Genomic DNA, 7,667 nt, shown 5'->3' with positions numbered 1-7,667 from the left:
TGCTCATCTACAATGAGAAAATTATATAATTAATTAATAATAATCATTTAAACCTGTTATTACCAATATTTCACAAATTCTTCATGTAAACTTAAGAGCACAGCTGTATGTTGAGTGTCAACTTTGCTTGGTTCATCTTACTGGGGGGCAGCTACATGGATGTCGGTGCAGTCCACAATAATTTTGCAGTTGAAGGCAGAATGAATTTATTATTGACTCAGAATGAAGCACAACTTCATGTCATCCAATACATTGACTTTATTTGTAATTGTGTAAAAAAATATGAATATTGATTAGCAAGCAGGACCTGCAGGAACAGAGAATGGTGATGGATGGAGCTGGGAAGAGAGAAGAATAAAGAAAACAGATCAACTTTATTATCGGATATTAAAAATTCAATTTCAAAACAAGTTGCCGCTCCTACAGTTTTCTAGTATGTAAAGATGATTTCACATGACCAATGCAAAATATCACACTCAATACATGTGTGTCTCTGGGGGGTGCATTGTGCCTTTGATGTATATAAATAATATACCATAACCAAATACTATTACGTACATTGGAAATCAGGTTGCCAGAGCAGGTCAGTCCAGTGTGCATGTTCCTCAGGGTCTCAGCAGTTACAGGTGAGGTAAAGAAAATAAAAGAGAAAAAGGTCAGTAACAAGACTTTAAAGTAACAACACTGAATAATTATCTATTTTAATAATTTTCTCTCAGTAATCACTCAACTACTGTCTTTCCAACAAACAGATTGACTCACTCTCACTATCACAGGGTATATGCAGGAATCCTGAGGTCAAATGTAATACCTTTTAAGACCTTTTTTAAGACCCTTTCCATACATTTTAAGACCTCATCGCAACTTTGAGCTCTAACCGGTTACATTGGCAACACACTTTACTTCACATTTACTATATTGATTGTAAGATAGCAAAACTAAACAGAGTGCAGACAGACTACTGAAGCCTCCTCTCCACATGAACTTCAACCTCTCTGTGAAGGTCAGGTTTAATGCAGTATGCTGCTTTTTTGCTTCTGTAGACTCTGTGCTCTTTCATTCCAGTAAAACTCCTCAGAAACCATTAGAAACCAGTATTTGACCAATAAACAAAAACAATTGACAAAACTTTGAACTATGAAATATGTTAAACTCTGGTGAGCTTCAGCGGGGTAATGCCATATAGGAGCTCCCTCACAAATACCCAGGGGTTAAATTGGGCTGGGGCTGTCCGGGGCTAAGCCCTTGCACATAGGACGATGCTCTGACGTCATCACCTTCACACATTTGTCATATGTTTACAAAAAAGGATATATATGTTATGACTTTTCTCGTTCTTAATATAGACTATATTTAGGGTCTATATATGTTGACTTTACTTTAAAATAGCAGATCTCTGTGACCGGATAGTTTGGCTTAGACCCCGGCCCCACGAGGACGCATACGGTAAAACTCATATGCAAGCGCAAAAAAGGCTTCCGTTCACACGCATTCGATTCATTAACGTGTCCGTTCACACTAGACAGCTGGAAATGCTGGAAACGATGTAGTACATATGCCAGGCCTGTAAGTGGCGCTGCTGCCGCCCGAAATACACCAAAAGCAGCGAAGAAGACCCCGGAGCATGGTTGCCCTTCTGTTTATTCTCCGCGGTGGACGGCGTGTTCTCCTGCTGTATATCTCTCCGGTAGTCCACAGCAGATCAAAAACACCCATCTCTCCGCCTCTTCCAAGGAACGAGGGGACCGTGCGGCAGTTTCCGTAAAAAAAATGTTCCGCCGGTCAACAGGTCCTTTAAAGTTGAAATCTTCCGTACAAAATTAGAAAAGTGCCGGTCAGAGGTCTTCTTTGTTATTTATTGAGCTTTAAAACAAATCGATAACGACTCTGTTCTCTGTATAATAATATAATAATATTTAATAAACGGTGCCTGCCTCTCTTTTCCTCCCCCTCTTCTGACAGCCCAGCAGCAGCAGGAGACGCGGGGAGAGGGAGGCGGGCTATTTCATCGTTAGGGCTTACACACGGAGCCGTTGGACCCCCAGAGAGTTGCGTATGCCGGTCTACCCACCTTGGGACCCGTTACCGTAGTCGTTTAGTCTCTTCTTTTCCCCCCCACAGAGCGGAGCAAGGCAACGAAACTTAAAATAATAAGCAGCATTTTACGGCGCGCTATGCATGGGGCCGCTTTGGGGGGTTTCCCGACATGTCGTTTCAGTAAATTAAAGGGTGTTTCATGTTGTCGTTGCTGTGGACCTTCTTAATACCTTGGAAAATGCCGTTTAATACTTTTTAATAGCCTTAATTTTCGCTAAATTGATTTATCAACTTTTAATACTTTTTAAGACCCCGCGGACACCCTGTATCATCACAATGAAACACGTCCAGAAGAATGTCATGCAAAGCTGCCTGCCTTCCTTCCTTCGACTCTTCCTGAACTGCCTGATCTTTTAATGTTCAATGTTAACCATTTGTGCAGATAGCATTAAGTAGAAAATATGCTAATGTGGCGTTAGCCTACCTCCCGCCCCCTTAGCACCTGGTGGAGGGGGCGATAGGCTACTCTTCAAATGTTTCACAAAATACTTACCATCATGACTACTCTTACTGTTTAACATTTTGGTTTACTTCATGTTAAGGCTAATACAAATGACAAGGCTAAGTAATGTAATGTAATGCTAACTAACATGCTCGCTACTAGCTAGGTAGCTAACTTGACTATGTTCCATGCAAAACATGTATATTACCTGATATGTTTGGTCCGACGACTCCTGGTCCTTTCATAAGACGGGAAGCGATAGAACGAGCAAGTGATATGATCTCTTTTGTGATTACAACTTGTTACAAAGCACACAGGCATCGTGTAAAAGTGAATTTATTGGAGCAATCTGTTATATTTATTGGAGGGAATAAATCAGTCTTCTTCTTCCTCTTTGCTTTGCGAGTCGCAACCAGTCTTGGAGCATTATCGCCTATGACATCACTTACGCGACCCAGAACGCATTTGGGATTTGTAGTCTTTCTAGTTGCGTATTTTTCATAGTCTTATATTTCAACAGTTTTACGACAAACTGTGACTTTTTTTTACATGGAAATGATTGTTTAAGATTGACAAACATCATATGTGTCATTTGTGGCACAATTCAAACGGGATCAAAAGATAACTTTTCTCTCTCCATTGACTTCAACGTATAATTTTCCGCTTCCGGGATCCCATGGAGGCTCCCGGAAGGGGAGGGACTTCGCCTATCTATTCACAGTCAGAATAGAGAGCCGCAGTGACGCGTCGTAAAACCCGGAAGTAAGTTAGCATTTTTAGCACTTCCGGTTCCTTCCTCAAAAAGCAATGCATTTTTTCCATAGGGTTTTGGAAAATAGCTCGAAATAAGGTCTGTGGTTGACACAAATTTAAGAGGTAATTGAGGTTTTGTTCTACGACATTAAATACATCAGCAGTGACCCCACTGGGGATATTTGAAGAGTTTACGTGTCTGAAAAACGATGGTTGTTACCGAATGGCTGAATAGGACTACAGAAATTGTCGAGGCCGTTGTACGTGCTTGTTCTATCGTTTCCCGGCCAATGTTTTCCAAAGGAGAGTCTGGATTCGTGCCATGAGGTAAGCTGACGTTACATTTTTGTCCATGTCACGGTGAAATGTAAATAATGGGTAGTGACTGTATCGCCGTTATAGAGATGGCGCTGCTGAAAAGACCGCAACACAAGTAAAGATAATGAATACATCCTATTAAAACCTGTGTGGCTTATATGATAAGTCTTATTAGTACAAGCAGCATAACGTTTCACCATGTAACTAAAGATTGTAGTCAGGGAAATCAGTTTGACATATTGAACTAATAACAAATCACCTCTGGCTGGCAGAGAACTCTCTGCTCCATAGCTTCTCTTGGACGTAAAATCACATGTACATTTTACATTTATATTCAATTTAATATTCCATCCCTCACATACTTTTGTATATATAATAACTTATATTTTGTTTTTCTTGTTATGCTGCTGCAACAAAAACATTTCTCAAATTGGGATCAATACAGTAATATCTTATCTTAATTAATTAAGAAATATAACTATTATAATTAGTGTAGCAGCTGACACCTATTTTCAATATGGATTAATCTACCATTTATTTCTTTAGTTCAATTTTCATCTATAAAAATGTCAAAATAGTGAAAATGTTCACGAGACTTATCAAAGTGCAAGGTTATATCTTTAGATGTTTTGTTTTAGCCTATGTACTGCATGTCTTAATGCTCTTACAGTATATGTGACGATGTGACTTCCATTAAACTATATTTTATATCTTCCCAACAGACGAGCTGACAGAAAACCTAACACTCTAACAACCACAACATTGCAAAGGCGAGTAAATGTAAATTAAAAACAATTCACAATTTTATTATTTCTTCTTCTTTCTTGCAGTGAGGTGAAGCTGACCTTGCACTTGGTGCCAGTAAGGATGTTCCTCATGCAGGCTGAATTTTTCTCCTTCCTTACTGACAAAGAAGCCCTTGATTTGCAATGCTTCACTAATTGTCATTTCCCTTGCTCCGTAGGGACACTTTACCTCAAGCACAGCGGAAGACCCTACCAGACCATCTGGAGATGCCCCCAACATTCCTGATTGGGAGAGCCACAAATCTGACTCATGGACCTGCATCTGAGTTGCAGTGGTGAATGCCCTGACGCCCTCACATTCATTCATAGTCCCCCACTGTACAGACAAAACACAATCAAGGGCCTGTTGTTGCCTTAGCACCCTGGCAATAAAGGAAGCAGTCACACGCTTTGACCTCAGGACAGCTCCAAAGTTGCCGGCAGTCAACCTTCCTTTCCTGAACAAATGCCAGTTTGGGTTGGTTCGCTGACCAGGGGTAGCCACCTAAATTGCCCTCTGTTGCTCTTCAGACAATGCCATGCTTGCCACAATTGCCTCAGGTCCCTGATGCCCAACAGATTTGATAATTTCAGGAACAGTAAGTGTTTCCAAGCTGTAGTGTTCCTCTTCTGGCTCGGGGGAGAGAAGCCAAGAAATTCCTGAGAACCTGCCCCCGAGTCTGTCCCTCAGCCAGTCACGATCTTCGGAGGTAGGCTCTCTTGTCAGCGGGTTAAATTAGTTATTGGTTTCAACAGTCACATTAAAACAGTTACTAAATCAGCTTACTATCACCTAAAGAACATATCTAGGATTAAAAGACTAAAGTCACAGCAGGATTTGGAAAAACGTGTCCATGCTTTTATCTTCAGCAGACTGGACTACTGCAATGGTGTCTTAACAGGTCTCACTAAAAAATCTATTCGAAAGCTGCAGCTGATTCAGAACACCGCTGCTCGAGTCCTCACTAACACTAAGAAAGTGGATCACATCACTCCTGTTCTGAAGTCTTTACACTGGCTTCCTGTGTGTCAAAGAATAGATTTCAAAATACTGCTGCTGTTTATAAAGCACTGAATGGTTTAGGACCAAAATGCATTTCTGACCTCCTGCTAAATGATGAACCATCCAGATCTCTCAGGTCTTCAGGGACTGGTCAGCTTTCTGTCCCCAGAGTCAGAACTAAACATGGTAAAGCAGCGTACAGTTATTATGCTCCAAATATCTGGAACAAACTCCCAGAAACCTGCAGGTCCGCTGCAACTTACTACTTTTAAATCCAGGCTGAAGACTTTTCTTTTTGTCGCTGCTCTTAATTGAACTATTAATATCTTAGACTGCACTGTAACTTTTATCCATGTATTTTTTCTTTTAATGTTTATTTTATTAGCTTTTCTTTTTAATGACTGATTTTAAAAGCCATTTTCTTAATGTCTTTCATTTTTTGTAAAGCACTTTGAATTGCCTTGTGTTGAAAAGTGCTATATAAATAAACTTGCCTTGCCTAATAAAGATTTCATGTGACACATAAAATTGATTTGTTGATGGGAATTAATGTGAATAAATTAACTCGGTCTTAAAAGGTTAACGGTACTCTTGCTATCACTACTCACCGACACTAAACCTTGTCCCTTATGCTAGCCCTGACAACACCGGTAAGCACACCTTCATCTAGGCTGCACTGTAACGTGTCCTGACTTGTAGTGGTTCTCTCCTCTATCTACACTCTTCTTGTCATCTTTGTAAAACGATATCAGACTGGTAATTGACACAGCCATGACTTCTAGTTAAATTCAGTGTGGCTAAAATGAAAAGCTTTGTTAAAATATGCAAGCACGCGAAAGTCAAATTCAGCTTTATTGTCAAAAATTCTACATGTGTTATACATCCAGAAATATCGAAATATCGTTTCCCACAGTGTGACATGTACAGGACTGTCTCAGAAAATTAGAATATTGTGATAAAGTTCTTTATTTTCTGTAATGCAATTAAAAAAACAAAAATGTCATACATTCTGGATTCATTACAAATCAACTGAAATATTGCAAGCCTTTTATTATTTTAATATTGCTGATTATGGCATACAGCTTAAGAAAACTCAAATATCCTATCTCTAAATATTAGAATATCATGAAAAAGTATACTAGTAGGGTGTTCAACGAATCACTTGAATCGTCTAATTAACTCGAAACACCTGCAAGGGTTTCCTGAGCCTTGAAAAACACTCAGCTTGGTTCAGTAAACTAAATCACAAGTATGGGGAAGACTGCTGATCTGACTGCTGTCCAGAGGACCGTCATTGACACCCTCCATCAGGAGGGTAAGACACAAAAAGAAATTTCTCAAAGAGCAAGCTGTTCACAGAGTGCAGTTTCAAAGCACATCCACAAAAAGTCTGTTGGAAGGGGGAAATGTGGCAGGAAACGCTGCACAACCAAGAGAGATGACCGCAGCCTTAACAGCATTGTGAAGAAGAGTCGCTTCCAGAATTTGGGAGAGCTTCAAAGACAGTGGACTGAAGCTGGAGTCCAGGTATCAAAAGTCACTGTTCACAGACGTGTCCGGGAAATGGGCTACAATAGCCGTATTCCCATGGTCAAGCCACTTCTGAACTCAAGACAACGGAAGAGGCGTCTGACTTGGGCTAAGGAAAAGAAGCACTGGACAGTTGCACAGTGGTCCAAAGTCCTCTTTTCAGACGAAAGCAAGTTTTGTATTTCATTTGGAAGTCAAGGCGCCAGAGTCTGGAGAAAGGCTGGAGAGGAGCAAAATCCAAGTTGCTTGAAATCCAGTGTGAAGTTCCCACAGTCAGCGATGGTTTGGGGAGCCATGTCAGCTGCTGGTGTTGGTCCACTGTGTTTCATCAAGCCCAGAGTAAATGCAGCTGTGTACCAAGAGATTTTAGAGCACTACATGCTTCCGTCTGCTGAAAAGCTCTATGGAGATGAGGAATTCATTTTCCAGCATGATCTGGCACCTGCCCACAGTGCCAAAACCACCAGTAACTGGTGTACTGACCATGGCATTACTGTCCTCGATTGGCCTGCAAATTCCCCTGACCTGAACCCCATAGAGAATATGTGGGGTATTGTGAAGAAGAAGCTGAAAGACACCAGACCCAACAATGCTAATGAGCTAAAGGCCGCTATTGAAGCATCCTGGGCATCCATAACACCTCAGCAATGCCACAGGCTGATTGCCTCCATGCCACGCCGCATTGATGCAGTAATCCGTGCAAAAGGATTCCCAACCAAGTACTGAGTGCATTAATGGA

The 7,667-nt window shown here is 40.8% G+C and overlaps 1 long non-coding RNA gene across 1 annotated transcript; it reads right to left on the bottom strand.

The window, feature by feature from the left end:
* Window positions 1-238: 238 nt before the first annotated feature.
* Window positions 239-3,624, bottom strand: LOC307027324. The gene is made up of 2 exons (XR_013804599.1): window positions 559-3,624; window positions 239-338 (listed from the first exon to the last, which is right to left on the bottom strand). It is a non-coding gene; the product is annotated as an uncharacterized lncRNA (long non-coding RNA).
* Window positions 3,625-7,667: the final 4,043 nt, after the last annotated feature.

The sequence above is a fragment of the Notothenia rossii genome (assembly GCF_949606895.1).
Source record: "Notothenia rossii genome assembly, contig: scaffold_428, whole genome shotgun sequence".
Taxonomy (NCBI): domain Eukaryota; kingdom Metazoa; phylum Chordata; class Actinopteri; order Perciformes; family Nototheniidae; genus Notothenia; species Notothenia rossii.
The sequence above is the reverse complement of the archived record's forward strand: the minus strand, read 5'-3'. Positions and strand labels throughout refer to the sequence as shown.